Here is a 23,494-nt window from a genome sequence, read left to right as displayed (position 1 = left end):
GCTGTTCTGAGGTTTTCCACCAGTCCAAAGTAATTCATCATTTTATAAATCTGTGCAATGTCTAGCTCCAACAAGTCAAAATTACAAATGAAGGATTTGTGTTATTAAAGCAGTGATTTGTATGTGTGTGTGTGTGTGTTCAGTGGATAATCAGCCACCAGAGGTCTGTTAAAAATAGTTCCATGGAGAGAGTTTTAAATCGTAGGAGTAGAAACTCCTGAAAGACTCCTAAAAGCTGAGGTAAAGCAGGAAGGTTGGTGACAGTTTAAATACTAAACATAAAACATTATATGTGAATTTAATGTCACCTATTATCAGTCAGTTTGAGCAGTGTTGGCACCTTTTTTTTAATGTTTGTTTACCTTTGCTAACAGAGAGGTGGTACAGTTATTTTATGTTATGCCATAAACTACATTACAGCCCATGGTTAATGCTGAGTAATACGTTCTTAATAAGGGTATTGATGAGGCAACTAGACACTTTTTCCGTCACACAGAGCCAAAAAAATGAATAAAGCCATAAACACGAAAAGTCAAGACAACGAAGAAGGAGCAGCGACATAAAAAACTATTTTTTCTCTTACTTTCCTTATTTAGACAAAGTTACATCAGCAGAAAACAGAGTGCCCTGGCCTACAGTCCATAACGACGCAGGCTGATGCATTTAATATATGAAGGAACATTTGCTGAAACCCAGGGCCATAAATCATACCTAAAGCCCTTTCAGTGCACTGTTTTCTTCCTTAATTTACCCTCCGTCTTCTTGTGGCTCAGATCACCGAGGAACTCACTGAGAGCATTGTTCTTGCTGCCAGCTCACTTGGCATATCTAGTTTTATTTAGAGCCCTCCGGCTGTTTGGCAGCAGGATGAAGTAAGCGGTGTTCAAGGTATTTATGAGGTTGTCCTCGTATAACCTTTTTTTTTAAATCAACAGTTTGACTAATGCATGTGACAGTAAACTTGATGTTGGCAGCAGCTATGAAGAAGTTGTCTCTCTGAGTGATGTTGGCTGTGACAGCTGCCAAGACAACATGTATTCATTACCGTAGGATTTAAACTGAGTGACTTGTGTGAAAGACAACATGTAAGAGTCAGTGCCTGGACTTTTATAATCATACAGCTACAAATCGCTCCACTTTAAAAAAAAGAAAAAGAAAAAGAGAGAGAGAAAAACATTAGTTGCCGGTGTTCTATTTTTTAAGTATGGGTTAAAAACCACAACATAGTTGACTGCATTAGGACACGTGGATTCTGGTGGAAATGCTTATGGTGACTGTTTAAATGTGGAGCAGTTATCAAATAATTATGTACAATACATCAATAGAATAGAATCATACAATAGACCAGCCATCCATATATAATTATATATGTATGGTTGATCTCCTCAGACATTTTAATGCCACTACAGTGTCCTATGATAAGCAGTGATGCCCGTGTGTATTTTCTTGGTTTCGTTTGTTGGAACACCCCTGGATAACAGTCATCACTATTGGAAAAATAATAACAATAAAAAAATAAATAATAAGTGGCAGTAATGCAATTTAAAATATATAAGACAATTTGAAATTAGCAGGATTGGCTAACTTTGGCCAGGATTTAGATTAAAATATTGGTAGAAAAAAGTCACTAACTTTGCAGAATTCAATGATGATGATAAAGTTTTTCAAAGAGTGCAGCTCTAATTAACCGTGGGCCTGTGCAAACCTGTGCACCATTGTAAACAGTCCAACAAAGTCTGACCATTGTGCTCAATAATTCCCTCCTTCAGTATATGGCTTTAATATTTTCTGGGTATATTGCATCAACATCATCGTCATCATGTATTTTTATATTATAACTAGCTGCAGCTTCATTGTGACAGAAATATACGTCAGAATATTTTTTGTTGTGTTATTTTAATTTGGAGTTCTTGCCTCTTCCAGCTTTCCCATAATCCTTTGCGTGCACCTACGGCTGCATCCGGTGCCACCTGTTGACTGCGGTAAATCTTAAAGTGTAATAAAGTCGCTCCACTGGTGTTTTAGTCTTTTATTTATTTATGGAATTCATTTATTTTTGCTCCCCTGTTTATTCGCTTCTTATTTTACCGTTTAAATGATGTTATAGGCTGGCGTATCTATGTGTTAAAAAATGCGTCTGTTATCAACTCGTGTCTTTTAGGTTTAATTAAGTACTGCGGGTGAGAAGGTAAGTTGGGTTCCAATATTACGTTAAAATGCGGGTTCTTTATAGACTTTGTTCCTCATGTTGATATTCATGGAAATATATTTTGCCAAATAAACGTAAAATCTCTCCCAAAAGACGAGTCTCGGGCAGTCTAAATTCAATGACGTAGAATAAAAACACGAGGTGAGTCCGGTTTCGACCTTTAAGACGATTTACGGACTTTTGTGAAACATTGCATAACTTTTGTTAAGTTTGTTTATCCTTATGGGTTAGATTGAATAAATACCATGTTTGTTTGGGTAGTTAAAAAAAATGTCATTTTGAGGTGTAGGAAAAGATGAATATTGGGAAATGAAATACTGTTTTTCCCGCAGTTCGGTCTTATTTACATTACTTAGTAGAACTCTCAGATGTTGGAATTCTTTGGTTCAATCTTGTTGCACCTGTACTGTGCTTTTGTTAATTGTCTTGACTTTTGCGAATTGTCTCTGAAATAAACCCTTATGTGGTTACTCCATTAACAGAACAACGAAGACATTATTGTTGTGTGGTGCGCCTCAGGTGTTCTCTGTTGCACTAACACGCTTTCTGTTTATTGTAAACACACAAACACACGATCCCTTTTTAGGGAAAAGCAAACAGAGCAAAACCCACAGGATTTACTCTGTTTACATTTAGTAAAAAAAAAGATTAAATTAAAATGGTTCAATTTATGTATTAATTTACAACAAATAAAGAAATATAAATTAATTAAGAAAGAACTGCTAGTATTGTGTGTTTCCTAGTACTCCTACTGCTGGTATGCACTGACAAATCGCACGAGTGCCAGCTGACAGTTCTTTATATTTTTAAGAGGTTCCCTAAATAAAAATATTCAAATTTCATGATATTTGAAATCTACTATTATTTATTACCTGCAGGGGGCAGCATCTGGCCTAGGATTCTTTTAGACTGCAGCATTAACAGAAGAATAAGTCTAGGAAAGTACAACTGCACATTAGCCACAGTACTTTGGCTGAAAACTACAGCATACTCCATATGACCCTGAACTCAGTCATTCAAACCATGAGGTAAAATACTTTGATGTACATCATTGAACATTAAAACATTGAACATTAATTTGCTTGTGGCAAAGATTTTTTCTAAGTTTAAAATAAAAGTAAAAGTGATGTTTTTTAAAAACAGTATGCCGTTTCTTCTTTATTAGTAAGTCATAGCTGTTTTGTCATCAAAGCTCAAAGATAAGCACGTGATTCACCTAATGTCAAGGATCTTAACAACATAGTCTGTTTCCCAAAACAAAAACAAAAAAACTTCCCACATGCTGGGTAGCAAGAGAAATAACAACTCACGCTGGTAATTAAAAAGTGTAATTGTTGCTTCATCACCTACAGTTCAAATGATGATTACCTATGTCATTATTAATGTACTAAGTTTAGTTTTACTTAGACACAATATTTCCCTCACAGTAAGTTGGGTTTCTTCAAAACAGTCACCTTTAGACGTACAGTTAAAACCACAGGAATTAGTTGCCAGGTTCAACTATTTTATGTTGCTTCATGGGAAATTGGTCCATCACAAAAACCATGGAAGAAGTAATTAATTAATAAGATTTACATTAAAGGTTCAATCAAAAGGACTTTTTTGACCATACATATTTTATATTAACTGCTGAATGTCAGAAGAAAAAGCATTACGATGTTGCTGATTTGCAGATTTTTTTAAAAGCATGGAACCAAAATCAATATCATATACTGCTGAGAGACAAATACAGCTACTTTACAAGATTTGATTCAGTAGCACACGTGCCAAAAAAACATCTCTCTGCTTCAGTGCAGCAGTTCGGTGGATGATTAAACCCAGACAAGGGCAGTCATCCAACAGTAAGGATGCCAACTGCTGTAAAAAAAAAAACACCATCAACAATTATATGCACACACATTTAATATGAGCTTATGCTCATAGAATTCTTGGAAAATATATTTAAACATGTATAAAAAATTTTGATAAAAATGTGATATTTTTTCAGTTGTTTGAATTTGCTGTTAATGGACTATGTTAATTTGTTCTTCATGTTGTTATTGACCATTGAAGAAATATTTTTTCACTTCTGTATAAATGTTGTACACTCTAATACTTTAATTTGCCTAAAAAAAAATCTAATATAATGTGACATACATTTTTCCCAAAGCTAAACATTGATGTGTTTACAAAAAAGATTGCATTCAAAAGTTTATTTTACAAAGTGTAAAAAGATTTTGACAGATTATTGTTCACGTGTGACATTTAAATAAGAATCTGACTATTCATTCAGTGACCACGATCCATGGCTATCACTTGGGTTTAAATGTGAATAGAAATGACTGTCAGTAGAACAAAAGCCTGGAAGTGGCACATTTTTCAACAAAACAGCAAAGATGAGCTGAATAAAGTCAGTGCTAAGTCAGCCCGCAGATGAATCATGGATAAATGCCTCGCTGCACAACAGTTTTATGTGTGAAACTTTAAAAAGGGGTTCTTAATGTTTATTATCCATGAAATTTAGGGTAGGACCTATAGTGTGTTAAGAGCTTAAATGTCCACATGGACACCGTCCTTTTAAATGGACTCTATCACTTCATTGTGTGACACTCAATGTAAACCAAGCTGGATTCTGGAAGTGGAAGCATAATGGATGTTGTTCTTTGTACAGGATCTTCCTGTCGCAGCTGTTTTGGTGGACGGAGGCTGACTGAGCAGAACCATGAATTTCCAACTGGTAAGTCATCTGGTATTTTAATGTTTAACCCCGTTGTTGCAGTTATTGCAAAACGTTTCATTTCATTTTGATGGTTAACAGTATACAGTTTTGTGTAGGTTTAAAACATCAATTGTTTTAAAAATTGTGTTCCACTTTGGCGTTTTTTAAAGGAAAAATGTACCTTCAATATTTTTTTCCAGCTGACAGACGAAAATACTGGTTTCTTATTCGTCCAACATTGGGGAACTTCACAGTGTGAGTCTTTGCAACCCAAACAGGCTGCCACAGGAGGCACCTTTAGGGATATGTGGTTCCTCCAGGGCTCGAACCCAGGACCCTCTGTGTGTAAGGTAGGCAGGATAACTGCTACACCATAGAACCACAAATTCAAACTATACCAAGAGTTTGTTGAGGAGATAGATTAAAAGATGATTGAAATCTATCACATAGTCACATTGCAAAATTATAAAAGAATAAATAAAACATAATTTATTTAAGACTTTTTGGTTATTTTTCCTCAGATTTAATGTTTTGTTAACAGGACGTGTATGTGAAAATCAGTCCAATCTAGACGTGATCCAGAACATATTAAAGGCTTTTAAGGCTTTTATTATACAGTGTTTTTGTGGATGTGTGTGTATGCTCTAGTGGTTGAAAGACAGAATCAGTTCCACACACACAGGCAGAGGGGCACCCGTTTCAGCTGAGACACTTGAATGAATTTGAAGAATAGCTTTTTTTCATGCAGAGCAGTCACAAATACTGAGCCCTGACAAACACAGTACTGGCTACTCTATTCAAATGATGCACACCTGCCTCATTGGACAGATTTAAAATCTTTTAGGCACAGTGTCCAAACAAATTCCGTCCGGCCACAATGATTTAGCAATCAGTTGAAGTTTGAATCAGTAAAATTATGTTTGAAAACTTGATTTAAAAAAATGTATTAGATGTTGTTTTAATGTTTTAAATCCACCGGCTGGTTTAGCAAAACAGCAAATAGTGAAAGGATTGAAAGTAAAGATTAGGTAATGCATTAAAATAGAATACAAAAAATTGAATACAAATAAACCCAAATGCTATAGTTCTATAGCATTTTATTTTGTTTTGTTTTGTTAGGCAGCTATTGTGTGTGTGTGTGTGTGTGTGTTGTTTGGATTGATTCTGACTTAGTGTAGTGGTGTAAATGTCCGACAGTATAAACTGTGTCAAGTGGCTGTCCGAGTATGGTTATGTGATCTCATGAGGAAAGCTGGCCCCTGCAAATTTTAGAATGCACATATATCGCACACACACACTCACAATGTGTCTGACCCAAAGGTCAAGGTGCAGTGACTATGAAGGTTGTCTAACTGGGCCTCTTGAAACTCTTGCCTTGCATTCCAGTGTCCAAAGGAGGGGGTTGTTGCAGCCAGGCTTATTACCACAGAGTGAGAGACAGAGAAAGGGTGATAGAGAGTGAGAGACGAGAGAGAGGGGGGTTGAAGGGATGGAGGGAGGGAGGGGGTAGCAGGGGTAGAAAGAAGCTGGAAGGTATTATGCACCATTTCCTTGTCTTCTTAGAGGCTGTCACTTGTTCCCTCCCATTCAGCCCGGCAGAGTTACTCCGACAAAGTAAAGGAAACGCTGAAAACTTGAACCTGCTTACCTCCAGCTGCCTCGGCCCTCAAACTGGTTTTGTTTCACTGCTGGTCCTTCTGCATGTTTCTCTCTCTCTCTCTCCCTCTCTCTCTCCCTCTCTCACTCTCTCCCTCCCTCATTCCTCTCTCTTTCTTTCTGTGGGTTGTGTGTAAGAGGATCACTTTGTTTCCGTTGCCTTTTTCCGCGGTGCTGCAGACACACATTGTGGGGAGGACTGGATTTGAGGAGATACTGACGGGGTTGCACAGCTGCAACAGTCCCTTCATCCCCACACTAGGACTAAGGCCCCCCACTCTCTCATTTTCTCTCTCTCTCTCTCTTTCTGAATCTCTCCGTCTCTCTCCCTCTATTTCTCTCTCTCGCTCCCTCTCCCTCTCTCTTGATGGAAGGGGTGGGGGTGCCATATGGGAGCTAAGAAAAATCTATGTGAATCGGAGATAGAAAAGCGAGGGATCTTTCATTCCTGGGTTTGGATGTGTGGATCTCTGTGGTAAGTCTTATTCTCTTCTTCCCTTAGCACTTTATTTTGGAAGTTCTGTGTTCCCCCGGAATCCCACAATTGCCAGTTATTTTTTTGTTTGTTTATCGGCAAGTTTAATAGTTCTGTGATTCTGATGTATGTTCTCCAGAAACCAATTTCTCCTTTGTTTAACTCTTGTAGTTGTGTGTTTTCTTAAGCTTTTAGTCCTAGGGTTCAGGGTCATGTTTTTGTTACTGTCAAGCTGCTGGCTGTAGTGTTATGAAGTGCTGTGCTCTAAAGAATTTTCTAAGTTTTGAGGGGTCAAGGTAGAGCGAGCAGAAGAGGAGGACAACTGGGGGAAGGGGCTTTGGAGGGGTCAGAAAGAATGGCACCTGGACAATGGCGCACAGTTTGTTCTGCAAAGTTTTTTCATCTAACGAACACATGCCTGTGTTTGAGATCTGTGGCTGCTCCATGTCTCTGCTTTTAAAGAAAGGCATATGTCCTCAGTTGATAAGGATGATCACTTTTTGATGAGCATGGAATTGTTAAATGTGTCGGTGAAAAGCACCAGTGTTTTAGCACCACTCTGAATTTGACAATGTTTTGTTTGAAAAATAATGCCAGGGAAGTACAAAATTAGACATGTTTCTGTGTTCACATGCAGTGTGTTGACGTAGATCCAGATTTTATCAGCTATAGTTGCTCAACTTTATGGATTCAGATGCTGCAGATAAGTGAAAGGATGCCTGTTGCGGAATACTTGCTTTTGGCTTGTTTCCGTGAACTCAGATAGAAAATGCAATGATCTCAAAGTCGTTCATACTGCGGCCTACCTGCAGCTTTGTTTCATAACTCCAATATGTATTAAATCTTAGAAGATTTTTTGAACCAAATTTTTTTTCTTGATTTAATTTTACCTGCTTTTACATAAAATAATTTAAGTGTGTGTACAGAAATAATTTATAACTGGTTTGTCAAGTACAGGATATCAGACTAAGACAAGATTGTTAAAGCATGCAGCTACTCTTGTTTAACTGGGTCTGGCAGGATATCAGACTAAGACAAGATTGTTAATATAATTTAATTTAATTTTCTAAGAATATGTATTTTCAGCAGTACGTACCAATTTTGCTTGTGGTATCAAATAATAGAAAACAAAGATTTTTTTTTTATTTCCACCCACATCAAGTTCATGCGTGTTAGTGTTGAGTGTTAGTGAGGTGAAGTCTTTTCAGAAAACTGTTGAACTTGAACACAGCAGAGATTTGTGGGTCTCGCCTTGATGGTTCATTGGCAGTTAGGAGCTCAGACCTCACTCCTAAGTCTCTTTGAGGAAATCTGAACAGGTCTCTGTGAATTAGTTGTCCTCTGCCTCTCTCCTTTCCTCTCTGTATATTACACTGCTCAGTAAAATAGAACAGATGTAGAAATGAAAGCTTTCTATTTTCACCTGCCCATGAATAATAATTGTGAAGATAAATTATATTTTTTAAAAAAAGGTCTTAAAATGTTCTTGCAGTGATGTGTTTTGGCCTTCATTTGTGAAGCACATTTTCTATTGGTGGAAAAGCTTTGCTTGCTTTTGAACACTATGCTTTTTTGTTTTTTAAATCTACTCCAGTTAGTGCATAAAGAGAACTCTTTATTTCTACTTTGTTGATCAACGCTCATCTTTGTCCGGCTCATCCTAATGGATACAATAGGAGTGTGTTTGTGTCTATTTTTTAGTTTGCTGTGTATGTCATGTTTTGTGACCAAAAAAAAAAAAAGGCAGTTGTATTTAAACAGTGTTCTTTTAAAATGTATGTGAGAACTGAGTGACAATTTTCAGTGAGAATTTAAAAGACCAGTGTTTAGAAAGATGCATTTTTAAATCTATGTGAATTTAACTTTTAATAATAGAAGTTAAAAACGTGATGAAGCCTAGTTTTTTATTAATAAATACTAACTCCTACAAAGGATGCAAAATATTAAACTTTAAAAAGAAATTCTATTCAAACAGAAACAATCAAAAACACAACATTATAACCAATTAAATGGATGGAAGTTGAGTTAGCTTTTTTTTATATTAATCATCTAGATGTTTGTATTTATTAGCTTTTTTTTATATTAATCATCTAGTTGTTTGTATTTGTATTAATATTTAAAGTTGTTTGTTTTTACATACCATGTCATCAGATAACCCGTCTGACCTCCACTGCCAAGTTTGGCCTCTCCCTCGTGCCTACTGTGGTTATATATTAGCCCACTTGTTGTTACCAGGCAGTGAGAGGACAGGCTTACTTATTAGCAGAGATTTATTAGCTGTTAGCTTGATCCTGCCTTGCGACTGGGGTAGCAGCTAGAATAGAAACAGACAAACAAATAACTTGTTCTGTGTCCCATGAATCAAACCAATAGCTATTGACTGCATGTATCATATACATTCACATATCATTATGGTCATTCTAAAGATCAGTGAGTTAACTGTGTTAGGGTGTTTTTATGACACGATAATCTGAGTATTATCTTACTGGACTCATAATGAAATTACCTAAGTGCATGCAATTCAATGAGGAGCAGCCCAGTTTCCCTCGGCTCCTCTGTTCACAACACTTTCCTTGACATACATGTATATGGTATAGGAAAGGTCCCTGGTTTTACAGATGCTCTTAATTGTCTTTCTAAGCTTCATTTGGCTTTGTTAGATGCCAAAATCCAAATATTCCATCTATCATTATGTTCATTTTTACTCTTAGCTTTGCTCAACCATGCAGCGGCACAATATCGGTTCATTTGCTGCTCATCTCCATCTTCTCAGGCCTATGCTTTTCACATTTGTGAGTATACGTGCCCTCTGCTGTGCATGTGAAGTAAATGTCATCATCAGATGTGCAAGTGAGGCCTCGTGCAGATAATGTTCACTAATGTTTGTGTGTTTCATGTCTTCAAGGGACAGTGAAAGCAGTATATTAACAACAAATGTTCTTTGACAGTAGTAGCACTTCCTGACAGAGATTTTTTTACTGCACTGTACTCATTATGTGCATTAAAAAGACATTATATTCCTGGGGTCTCTCTTCACTGTGGTATTTTCATGGGGAACTATTTTTCTTCTTTTTGTATGCTTCTCTTTTGACATGGCATATTTCAGTTGAACCTCAACCATGTGGCTAAAACAGTAACAAAAAGAAAAAGCCAAACATTTTGCAAGGTCAATACAAATAGCAGATCTGCTTGTTGTTCTTTTACCATCTCACTGTACAATCAGTTTCAGTATCGTAATGACATGTTTTTGCCAAAAGGTTGTCTACATCAGCTTTAAGTCTGGAGCTTGTTTCGCTGCACATCTGTGGCTCTTATTCAGGCTCCTTCTATACTGTTTAACATCACTCTTGCCTGCATGGTAGAAGCAGTTAGTGGTATTAATTTGTATGATTTTCTGGTATGTGTTAGACCTTTTATACTCAAACCACTTCAATACAACTCTTTAAAGTGCAACGTCTTTATTTTGTTAGCTGCGAAGAGATGTTCTCCTGCTCACAGTTACCACAAATGCTGGTCTTATTGTTTTCATTCTCTTTAGTTTGCAACACTTACGTGTTACCATCCTGTAAACCTGTTTGGCGTTATTATATTACTGTAGGAGGGTTACTGATTCACTCACACATAAAAACTATTTAAGCTGAAACATCTATTATAATAAAAAGAATTTCTGGTTATGCACTGGAACACACACGGTTGGCTTCACAATAAATTTATTTCCAATATATTGATTATGAAAGATGGGCCACACTTTAGTAGTCCCAGTCATTCCATGAACTAGTCCTGGGACACTGTGCCATAGGTAATGACTGTATCGTCACACTCTCTCAGGCAAGACTTTCCTGCCAACACGACTCCAATGTCTCACACATTCTGCAGCAGTTTCTACCATTTTTCCTTTTAATATTTATTCAATGTATTAATTTTAGATGACAGCAGTTCTCTACAAGGTGTTGGGGCATGATCTGTACTAGATGTCTCTGACTGAGCCGTTGCTGAATGCTTTTATACCCTATTAAAATCCAAAAGAGAGGCTATAGTTACAGTGTTGCAGACTGATGTTGGTAAACTAAAGGGCCTGAATTTTGTGCTTGGGACCAAAATAATTTTTATCAGAGGAAATGTTATGTCAACGCAGTGGGATTTTATCCAGATGTTCCGAATGGTAGAAACTCATGAAACAGCAGCCTGACTGACAGTGCGTCGTCTCAGCAGCCCTGTCTCTTTTCCTGCGTAAACAGTTACTGCAGGAGCTGCACACTCAATTGCGTCCCTTAAAAATACCTCTTCAGTTTGTTGATCAAGCTTGGATGTTTATTCCTTCATTATGCTGACAGGATCCTGAGACTGTGCTGACTGTGCAGGTAACAAGCACAAGGTTCATCTGTTAGTTAGATGGTCCAGCTTCAGAATGAATGGCCAGCTTTGTCATGAGGGATGAGATGCTGTTACTGTGTCACAGGCCACTTTTGTACAGTCTGACCTGTCTTTCTGTGCCTCGGAAATGTGAGTGCACACAAACATTGAATAGCTTATACTTTAACTACTTTATTTATGCGGGGGAAAATGAAGGCAATTTTCAATGCAAAACTATCCAACCAGTAATAACTTCAACTTTAGGTGTGTTCACCTTGTAGCCAGATAATTCTCTCCACTCGTTTAATGCGTATCCAACCAGCACTGCTGCATAATTTATGTGTCACACAAACAAGAAATCAAGTTCATTGACTTGTTAACACTTCGGTGGGCCTCTGTGGCCAAAGACCCCCAGGCCCAGGCGCTGGTCTGGTTCAAAATGAATTATTTTGAATTAAGAGGATTCCCCACATACAGTATGCTACATACGAACAACCTTTGAATAAATAGCCTATGGGGCAACTAAAAATGTTTCAGGACTCATTGAAGACCCCTTATATCCATGCCAAGATTTTAATTTTCTATGCATCATATTGTCTTGACTTAGAACAAAGACTTGGTTTATTCTGGTGTTCTATAATTTTTTTAGTCTTTGGCTGCTTTGTTTTTCAACAACTGATCTCAAGTAATTAGGAAAACTCATGGGTTTATGAATGCTTTAAAGCATTTTATTTTTTTAATTACATACTCCAAAGGTGGCTACTTGCAGCTTGCCGCACACAAACATTTAAATACAAATAGTACTGAAATCTACCACAAATGGCCTCCGGTGGGTGATGTCATGTCTCTGATCGAGACTGTGTCCTTTTACCGGTGATCTATTTTTTATCCAGCTGTCCTCAAGGAGCTGAGCGAGAGGGAGAGAGAACAAAATGGATAAAAGATAAAAAGTACTCAAGTGGGTTACTTTGAATCCTCTGCTTCACCCTCCCACTCTAGGCTTCCTAACTAATGCATTCCTGGTATTTAAAAAAATGCAAGTAAACGTCCATGTTACATTTTTATTATTTTGTGCTTGAGTCTTCAGCTGTATGAAACCAGCTGTATTTGCTTTTGTGTGTCAGCCCAGTGTTGACGGCGTACACCGACAGATCACCTCAACCTCACACAGGGTGGAGGGTATCATGGAGGAGGGGAGTCCACACTGTGCTCAGAGGCTCACTGGGAAATGGCCTCCATACATTTAGCGTTTCCTCTCGTAGCCCTGTGTGGTTGTCGCATGAAAGCTGTGCTAAGAATGAGGGGAGGGAGTGGGGCTGGATGATGCAGACACAATGGGCAAAGGCAAACATTAAGAGTGAGACAAAGGGCACTCCACTCGTGTCACAGGGGGGCCAATGCTTCCATTATCTGAGGGAAGTGGTCTTAACTGGGGGACTTTTCAGACCCATCAGAAAATTAGGGTTGTGGGTCACGATCAAAGACCCTGAAGTGCATTTGTTTTCAGGGGAAGGCTGTTAAACATAAGACAGCAGTCACAACATGACACAACATGGGGTGGGGTTTGGTGGTAGAGTATAGTTCTATATGTCCCACCACAAACACAATGTGACGTAGGATGAACTGTGGGTTCCCACATCACATGCATCCAGTTTTGTTGTTATTTTTTTTACATCAGCAAACAGCCATTGCAGTCTGTCTGTGAATTCTTACCCATTGGTTTTTAGTTGCGTCATATCACTCTTTGATGCAGTTATACAATATCTAGTTTAACTCTCGCTTCCCTTTAGGATTTATTGTTTCCCCAAAACAATAATCACCATCAATTGAACTGCCTGATTTGGAACATTAAATGTCGTCAACCAGTACTTTCCAGACGCTGTGCCAAACCCTTCCAACCTCATTTGCAGCACAAATCAGACCTATCTTTAGCAAAACATTTCACTTTGACTATTTTATTTGATTTGTTTTCTCTCCGTAAGCTCAAATGGAAATGAACAAAATAAAAACCTGGGCTATATGTAGCATTTTAAAATGAGAAAAATGTTCTATTTTTTCCTTCATTGAATTTACCTAATGATCTGAGAATGTTTACATAATAAATCAGTAATTAAAATCTTTACCAATTAATTTATTGTTCAGAAAACTAATCAGTTAATTGACGGCTTGTTCAACCCATCCCAGAGCTCAGATGTATAGGTGCACTTTTAGCTATTTTATTAGCTCAACTGCTTGTCAAGTTGCGCTTTAATTTATTGCCTGAAAACAAGGCGGCGATTACATGGTAATTACACCCCCTTAAAGCTACTGCCTAACTGCTAGACATTACGAACATTTATGTCGTCGCCTTTAGTAAACAGGCAATTTACTTTGGGCCTGTTTAGTCACTGGAAAGCAGTATAATCAGAAACACGCTGCTCTGCATCAAAAAGACTGAAACTCACTTAAAAAGAGAATAATGAGGAAAACGTTGGTAGGCAAACGAGATCTCTATTTTAGGCAACACGAAAATGGCTCAAGCGAATGTCTATATGTTCACATGTGGTTGTCAAACTGTGTGTGTGTTTTTTGTATGAAACACTATGCATGTTTGTGTGACTGAAGGGCCATTATGGGACAGGCTTTTAAGAGAGATCTGGGAAGTGGAAACCGAATACTCTCTGACTGCTGCTCTTGTGTACGTGAACATCACAGCTGCTAGAGAGTGAGTGAGTGAGTGAGTGAGTGAGTGAGTGGGAGGGGGGTGAGTGAGTGAGAGAAAGAAGGGGGTAAGGGAGAGCAGAGGCGACGAAGACGGGAGGAGGGGTCCGAGGAGAGTGTGGTGCGCCCAGTAATTAGTTGTCTGGTTTTGTATTGACCAGTCTGGTGCTCAGACCTCAGGGACTGTTAAATTTGCTATTGAAACTGAAAGGATTATGCACCCAAAAGAAATTAAACAGAGCAATGAATAGATTGCACACCACGTGGTGAGCTCCAGTTTTTTTCCCTCTCTTTTCTTTCGACTCCTTCCTTCATCAGCTATGCTTTACCCCAGATAAACAGGGTTATTTATTGCTCCCCTAAAAGTGGTGTTCTTTTTTGTAGCTGGTAAATTAAAGACATGCCTTTTATGTCCATATAATTGAATAATTCAAAGCCTCGTGTAGATATTGAGAAAAAAAATCCTTGTTGCATGACTATTAAAATGAGCTTTGTTTTGAGGGTGTAACGAAACAGCAGCGTTGGAATTTCAGTGTCTTGCATCATTTTTTGCTCTTCACGTATTAAGAGAAATCAGTGTTTCTGTTCAGTGACACTGAGGCCTACGCTGGCTGCAGTCACTGCATGTTCTTTACACCTAAATTTACTAGGATTCTTTGTCAGTTAAGAATTATTCCAGCAGTAGTACCAGTGTAGAAGAGGTAGAAATGTTAGTGTTGGACTGACTGTAGCACAGCTGTAACACGACCCCTCTGTAATGACCTGCAGCCTCCAAAAAGGCCAGTACTTTGGGGACAGATTTTGGTTGCTTCACTGACTTAGCCCTAGCCTCCATCTGCATGGAGCATATGAGCGCATGAACCTGTTGAACTGGGAGCTTGAACTGTATCTAGCGGATGATAGAAGGATGATGTCATGTTCTCTCTCACTGTTTGTGTAGCTGGCAGAGGCCAGCACGCTGCTGGACAGGGTCGCACACTGTGTCTCAATCAGGACCAGAACAGCCCAGTGGGAAAACATCCAACAACTTTTTTTTTTAACCCACAAAACTCCACAGTCCTTTTGGGTGCTTTTTTTTTTTTGGGTGGGGGGGGTTCTTTGTTTGATGTGTGGAGTTAAAATGCTGTCACTACATTTAATCTGTTTTAATCAGTTTGACTTTGCTGTAACTTTTGAGGTCTGGACAGGAGTGAGCGCTCCTTGTAGATAAGAAATGTAGTCTGGTTTAGATTAGGCTTTGTGATTATCTCTGCATAAATAAAGCAGGGTCGGTGAACAGGTGGCTGTTGCTGAGATGATAGTAACCAGAACAGAGCTACAGTATGTCAGCGTGGAGGGAGAAAAAAGAATCACTGCTGTAAATCTGCACAAAATCAGAGACAGAGAATCATACGAAAAAAAGATACATGTTTACTGTGCAACGTACTGCACATCATCACACTTTCTCACATGTTTATCAATTTTCTTCAATATAAAATAGTCATGTCAAGTATTTCATAAAGTAAGTATCACATGGGCCTCCCTGAGGGGCAGAAATGGAGGAGACAAGAACCCTGGATTTTTCTAAGTACAAGCACTTACCCTCTCATCAGGTTGTCCCCCTTGATTATCAGTACCAGATATTTATGGCTACAGTGATTTGTTTTAAGGAAGATGCCAACATCATATGTAAGAGCCTCTGCACCTAATACTGTTTTCTGTCAGAAGATTTACATCCATAGGGTTAACATACACCTGTAGGGGGCATCATTTTATTACTGTAATCTAATAGTAAAATTTTGCCATCGACCTCCCTCCACGTGTGTCAAAGAAGACTAGAGCAAAACTATGGACCTGGCCTACTCCTGTATCGAGGGTTGGGGGGCTAATTATGTGGGCATTTATGAAGAATTTTGCTATGGTGAAAAAAATGTTGGGTAAAGGAATAGTCAGTCCTATTTTGACACGCACTCCCAACAATATTTTATAAATAATAACCTACAAGAGTGATGACTTGTCTGATCCAGGAGTTCAAAGTATGGTTTTCATGTGTCAAAGGATCTGCTTAAATTCTAGGAAAGATGTTTCTTCGTGGTTATAAAAATTGAATTGTTGCCAAAGTGAGGCGATGGTAATGGCTACACAAATGTTAAGGAATGGCAGACTTTGTTTTGTTGTCTGGTTAATATCTCCTCTGTGTTTAATTAGTTGGTTTGATTTGTTTGTATTTGCTATTTATTTCACAAAGCCAAGTCTAAATAGAGTATTTTACAGGCACGTCACTGGTAATGCATTTGGTGTGAGGCTTATTCTCCTTAGTGGAACCAGCTGTTCACATGAAAGATTTTTTTTTTTTAACGTAACCTTGTTTACATTTAAACTGACTGATTCAACAACAAAAATAAATACAAACATAAATAACTAATCTTTTATAATAAACGTCACTGACGCTTGTATTATTTGCTTTTGTTGTTTTTGTTCATGGCTTCATTGGAAATAATCATTAAAATGTTAATTGTACATGGAAGCTCTAAGGCACAAGACCAACAATAGAAACATTCTAATGAATATGTTAATATGAAAAATATTATTATATATACAATATACAATATATATAGAATTATTTTATTTATGACTTAACAACAGTGTTGTTTCTTGACATGTAGAATAAAGTGTATTCTCTTCAAATAGATTTTAGTCTGACTCTGAGATGCTGTGAATAAACCGGCCCCTAGAATCAGTGTTAAGGCTCCTCGGCAGTTACAAACCGGGGTGGACTGAGTGGTCCCCCCCATTCTGTGGGTCTGTGTCTCCCCTCCCCTCACCTCTCCTGGTAATAGATGGTTTGCCACTGCAGGTTGGAGCCCACCTTTAAAATGTCAGACGGGACTGCATTCGTCTGTGTACAAATGATGCAGTGGGACAATAGGAGTGTGTTTGTACCAGGAGGCCTGTCGGGGCCACATGTGTCTGGTCCACATGTGTCTGGTCCACATGTGTCTGGTCCACATGAGTCTGGTCCACATGCTGATACGGCTCTGATGCTCACCCTGAGCCTCCCATGTAGTAGAGAGAGGATACTGGACATCCAGGGTAGGGAGATCTGTGCCGTTTGTTCATGTTTACTGTCATGTCTCTACAGTATGTGCTCCGTCTGCAGCGCAACTCATTCCTTTTATGACATGTTGTTTTAAGAGTGTGTTTGTGCCTCGTCTCCATTGTCTTTGAGATGATTTCTGCTGTTTGTCTTTCAAAACAAAGCCTTTGTCTAATAAAGCCTTCTATAAAGGAGAGCCAGGACTTAGGCTGTTGGAGCTGTCGTGGAGGGTTAATAATTGTGTGTGTTTGTGTGTGTGTCTGTGTGTGTGTCCATTCATGATAAAGCATCTCCTCATGTGTATATGGAATTGTATTTTGATTTATAACCTTATTATCTGACAGCAGCGTTGCCCTTGGCTGTAAATGAATGTGTTACCAAAGAGTATTTAAAAAATAGTTTCTGTTTTTAAACTGTGATCATGTGATTATATATATATGTGTGTGTGTGTATGTATATATCTATATATATATATTGCTTTAAATGTTAATTGTGGCCATTCTCTTTTCGTTCGTGTGCCTTTTCTCACCCTGCCATGGGTCACAGGGACAAGGATGGTGCTTGTTTTTCTGTTAGCATATCCCACATTCATATGGAAATAGGGGGCAGAGGAGGGACAGAGTCTCACATCAACTTGATCTGGTCATGAATAGCTGCCAGTGTTTGCATTGACCCCGGAGCTGACTTATAAAGCCACTGCCCACTTGCTGGCCTCAGACCACGGGGCTCAGAGGAGAGAACAAACACACAGAAACAAACACAAATCTGTCTCCTCAGGTATACGCAGCCGCGCTAACGTCCACCGCCGAGGAGAAAAGGCAGACGGTTATAATTACACTCGCACAATTAGACACAGCTGAGCAGTTGGAAACACCGAGCAACGTTTCGCACTCTGTCACTTTCCCTGATTCTTACACAGACACACACACACACACACGTGTGTGGAGACACACCGGGAAATTTAATCTCGCAGGAGACCGTGTATGCTTTCTTTTCTTTCTTTCCAGTCTTCATTTGTTTTAACCCTCACTTTTATCACCTGCAAAACCATTTTAACAATAAGGACGGTGGTGGACTTTTATGGTTCATTTTAATGTATTGTATAATATTTAGCTACATACAGCTAAACACTAATGGTTGTTAAATATTTTTCATTTATGTATTATTATATAATATAAATAAATATGGGGAAATTAATTTATACATTATTAATGTCATTCATTCATTAGCTTTTTCTCTGCTATTATTGCCAAACGTTTTTTATATTAAAATTTTTAATGCCCAGTAATAATTATTAAATAGACAGAGATGTAAAAAATAAGAAGAAAATAATAAGAAGATACATGGTAAAAGAAAAATCATAGGATCCATCATGTTTGGAGGTTTTTGCTTTTTTTTTTTAAATAATTTTCTTTACCAACAATTTTCTCTGTGAGAACACAGCTGACAGAAACCCAAACCTGTGAATTCCCAGGGAGAAAATGCTGCGGCCTAGTCTGGATTAAGATAATTTGCTTTGGCTAAGCCGTCCGTGTGAATTAATTTTGTATTTCAGAAGTCCCGTTTAAATTTCTAATGTGCTTCCTTCCTGGAAGCCTCTGATACAATGGGTTTGTCAGGCCAGACTGCTGCGGTTGGATCTAACAGCGGGGATCCATCAAAGAAGATTTGTTTCGGTGGATATGTCGGTTTTTGTCTTTGAGGATTAGAGCCCACCACCCATATTCAGTTACTGTGTTTTTCCCTTTCATCCATGGAGACACCTACTGAAGAAGTGTCTGTGGTTTTATAACAGATTGTAGGTATTTGATGAAGATTCTAAAAAGGGGTTTCATTTGATTTATATGGAGACTAAATAGAATATTTTTAAATACTTTTAGAAAGTTTTCCAAAATTATAACAAAAATATTTGATTTAATTATGGTCATTTCTCTGTTTATATTCACAATTAATTAAATTAATCTGCTGATTTTTTTTCTGCCACATTTAACAATAATTTTTACTTAATTTGAAGACACATTTCTGGAATGACCTTTATTGAAATGTTATTGAAAGACATTTTTAGGTCATTCTCCGTATTTATCACATATGATTCATCACAACATGAATCCATATGTTCTCACTACATGAGAACACAAGTGTCTATAAAAAGAGCAGTATGTTGCAGGAGGGCCTCGGTGTGTGTGTGTGTGTGTGTGTGTGTGTCTGTGCTGTTTTGTCTCTGCATTAGCAGTCATTCAGGAGACAATGAGTTAGAGAAGCAGACGATGGGCTTGTTAACACACAGACATTAGTGGATCAGTGTGAGTCTTTGTGAGGGAGGGGACACTCCTCCAGTGTTATGATGGGAGTCTTTCACCGACGTTGCACTCCTCTCTTAACACCACAAGTGTCCAGCCACTGAATGGGGAGGATTTGTTGCTCTACACCTAATTAAACAGTGCTTTTATGGCGAGAGGCCCTTTGTTCCTTCACCTTCTGAAGCACCTACGAAAGGCTCCCACTTTGACTTGGCTGACAGTGTTGGTGCAGACACACACACACACACACACACACGGAGGAGCTGACTGTTTGATAAAACCATTTTCATTATTTAGTAGACAGTGTCAGGGTTCTCTCATGATGCATTTTATTTAAAGGATGGTAGAAAAAAAGGAAGTTGTCATTTTTTAAAACAGGGATTTTTTTTATTTTGGGGCTTTGTTTAATCAGATTTTTGAAACTAACATTATTGTTTTTTTTTTCATTACAGACATAGAAACATAGGCTTGACCTTAGCACTATAGCTACATACGTTAAATATAATACAAGTGGAGGATTTTCTTTGCGTTGTTGTGGCTGTTAAACAGCATTGAGATCGTTCGGTTTAGGAGGGTTACGATGCCCTTTGTGCTCCGTGCTGCAGCTATGGGCTTGACCTTAGGCAGGGCGACACATGCCTTTGTGGCCCTCAGGAGGAAAAACAAATCATCATGTCCAAGTTAGTTCAAGCTTGTAATTTTGTATGTGTGTCATAGGTTAGAGGCAGTGTGAGGGAGGCTTTGTTTCTGTGGTGACGGTTGAGAATATTCAGGGTATTTTTTTTTTAAGTTTTATCATGCCATACATTTTATATCCAGGACCCAGTAATTCAGTTATTCCGACTGCAGTGATACTTTATCATCTTGTGTATTTCCTTCCACTGTTAATGCATGTCATTTTCTATCTGATGACAAAATACCCTGAAGGGTTCTCATGCCTTGGACTTGGATGAGGGCTGTTACCCAAACGACGGGAAAGAATTTCATTAGTTGGAAATTTCTATTTCCCAAAGACACACACACTGCCATCACACACCGACACCAATTTGTAATTTGCCTCACATTTCTGCAGACATAAATAGTCGATTTTAGTCTGGTATAATTTTTTAAAAATCACATGAGAAAATATAAAATAGCAGAACTCCTCTCCAAGGCTCCCTGGGGTTAGCGACACTGAAAATAAATCCTGTCTGCTTGGATTTGTCCCAGAGCTGTAAAGTCTTTCGTCTTATGGTTTTGCTGGCTGCTCAATCTGCATTCAGGGCCACACAACAGGATCAGTTCACAGATTTGAAGAGAGACAAATCAGAAATAAGAGAGGGAGCTGAGTCTCCTGGTCCTTTGCAAACTCTCGCTCATGTTTGGTGAGCTTTGCTGCCTTGTAATGACACTCGTGTGTGTGTGTGTGAGAGAGAGAGAGATAGAAAGAAAGAAAGAGAGAGAGTGCTGCTGACTCTGACTCGCGTCTGTGCGACAGCGTGAGCAGACACTATGGAGCTGCACTTGGCGTTTGGCTGCCACCGTTTTCATGCAGGGTGACAGTGATGTGAGATGCTGGTTTTTACATGTATTTCCCAGTTTACCTGGCTGTTTGTCTCTGTGTGTATGTGTTAGATGCTATGAAACCCAACATAATTCTTGGCTATTTTTTATTTGATTTTTATTCTGCTTTATTTTTTGTCACATCTATATGGTCGTCTATATCTTTTTATCTTTTTTTTTTCTTGGCTGCCATAAATAAAACACAGTTAATTTTGTCCTGAATGAACCTTGTGTAATTTATCTGAAATGAATTTTAAACAGAAACAATAATGAGCACCTCCCTGCCAGTTCTATTCGTGGCTGTTCACACACATCACAGCTCATCATTTTATGGTTTTATTCCGCGTGTCTGAAAAACTGGCTCGTGCTGGTGTGTGATGTCAGACGAGAAGGCTGAGAGTGTCTTTTGTTGCACGTTTGTCCAGCCTGTCCCTGTCAGTTTGTTATATGTTGGTTCAGTTAAAAAGCCCTCCCTTCTCCCCCATCCTCACCCACTTCTCCCCCATTGTTCGTCTATAAATCCAGCTAGCTCGACTTCCAACATGTTTGTTCTGTTATTTTTATTGTTATTATTATTATTATTATTCTGCATATATTTGACAAGCAAATATGATATTTTTTTATTTTGAATTTATTCCATTTGAGTTCAGCTGACCACATTAACATATTTAAATTAATTGAAATCTTTGCTTGGTAATAATATTAGCTTTTCTAAGTCACATTTGAAAATTGTGAAAATGCATTTTATAATTTATGGCTTTTATAAATTACATAACGATATCATTGGTAATGTAACATGCTTTCTGTAATAATAATAATAATAATATAGATATATGTATCTTCTGACACTATACATTTATGAATATACATCTCCACATTAGTTACATTCTGACATTCCCATTTTTCTCTTTGGTCCACTGCATTTTAATATTTTGTAATAATGTTTTGATTTTTTTTCCAAATCTCAAGGTTAATATATTTTCCTTTTTTGCTGTATGACCATTGTTAGAAACTTAATTATAACTGCATTTATTTTTTCATATTTTTTCATTAGTAATTCCACTTTTTTCTTTTCTTTATTTTGTTGTCGTGTTTTTCAGCCTCGTCCTTTAACCTTCAGCATCACTTTAACCTCATGAATTAAATTTGATTCTGACTTTTCTTATATTTTTTGCTCAGTAACACGCCGTCGCCCTCTGCCCTTTATCTCTTAGATCTCACGCTGTTGGCGTTGGCTTTTGTACTTTTTGGATGTGGGTTGCAGTTGCACTGATGTTCTGAGGCCGACCTGCTTCTCACTGTGGGAGCAGCCTTGATTGTTGTGGACACAATGCCCTTGCCTTCTTACTTCACTGGTTCCTTTACTTTCCTTCCTCTGCCTTTGAATTTGCTCATTTTCTGCCCTGTTTTGTTCCTCTCTCTGTCCGTGCCTGGTCCCCGAGCAGCAGTTTATTTGCAGATTTTTTTTTTCTTTCAAATTTTATTTAGAAGTTAATGAAAAAATAATGAAAACGCAACCTCAAACATATTAATAATTAATTGTTTGGAAGCATTAATCAAAAATAGTTTTGTGAAATAAAATAAAACATGTTTTAATAAATACTCTTTGAAAAGAAATTATTTAGAAAAAAATGACTCAATTTTTACAGAAAGGTGAAAACAACGTTGAACCCTGATGTCAGTTACTCAGATTAAACACTCGCTCGTCTAATCTGTAGCCTCGTCCCTGATTGAACAATATTGATATGTCGGCATTGATCTTTTCACCTTTTACTAAAACTGTCATCGAAGCCCTTGCCTCCCCCCTTCATCTCAGTCCCTCCCTGTCTGCCCCCCTCACCCTAACTGTTTCTTACGATAGGTGGAGATGTGAACACACACGATGTAAATACACACGTGTTTAAGAGATTTCAGATGCTCAGATTACCAGTTAGAAATGTTAATAATTAATTTTTATGAAATTATCCTAAAAGAAAAAAACTAGGCTTGGCTAAAGCACCTTTTTTTAATTGGATGTAATTGTTGTATAATTTATAGAAAATAAAAGAAGGACGTAAAACAGCAAAAAGATAAAAAAAAAATCTTAATCAGCAAACAAGGATGTTTTTTAAAAAGAACAAACAGTTCTTCAAAATTTAAATACTTGATTTGATTTGTTAATTTTAACAAAGACTGCAGTAGATTCATTAGATTAATCAGAGATCTGCACAGTAATCCCATTTTAGATGCAGCACTAGCTTTCCAAAAATCATAATTATAGAAAGGAAATTAAAAATAGTAATAATAATAAAAAAGAAATTCTTAAAAACGTTAAAGAGTAATCAGAGCTCTGGGCCCACTGCACAGACCTGGAGAGAGAGAGGGGGAAAATGCTTGCTAAGCTATCCGTTTCACACACACAGGGACAGAAGGTTCGATATTCATTCGATCGATGAATGAAAAGGCACAATGGCAAAATCGGACGGGCTCCTTTTCAAATCCACGT

General features: G+C 37.9%; 1 long non-coding RNA gene across 1 annotated transcript; it reads left to right on the top strand.

Moving 5' to 3' along the window:
• The first annotated feature begins 472 nt into the window (after positions 1–472).
• On the top strand, positions 473–5,241 carry LOC112488654 (uncharacterized). Its single transcript, XR_003052972.1, has 3 exons — positions 473–2,188; positions 4,860–4,925; positions 5,108–5,241. It is a non-coding gene; the product is annotated as an uncharacterized LOC112488654 (long non-coding RNA).
• The last annotated feature ends 18,253 nt before the right edge of the window (positions 5,242–23,494 follow it).

The sequence above is a fragment of the Cynoglossus semilaevis genome, chromosome 19 (genome assembly GCF_000523025.1).
Source record: "Cynoglossus semilaevis isolate Cse_v1.0 chromosome 19, Cse_v1.0, whole genome shotgun sequence".
Taxonomy (NCBI): domain Eukaryota; kingdom Metazoa; phylum Chordata; class Actinopteri; order Pleuronectiformes; family Cynoglossidae; genus Cynoglossus; species Cynoglossus semilaevis.
Note: the sequence above shows the minus strand (reverse complement) of the source record. Positions and strands in the feature narration are given on the sequence as shown.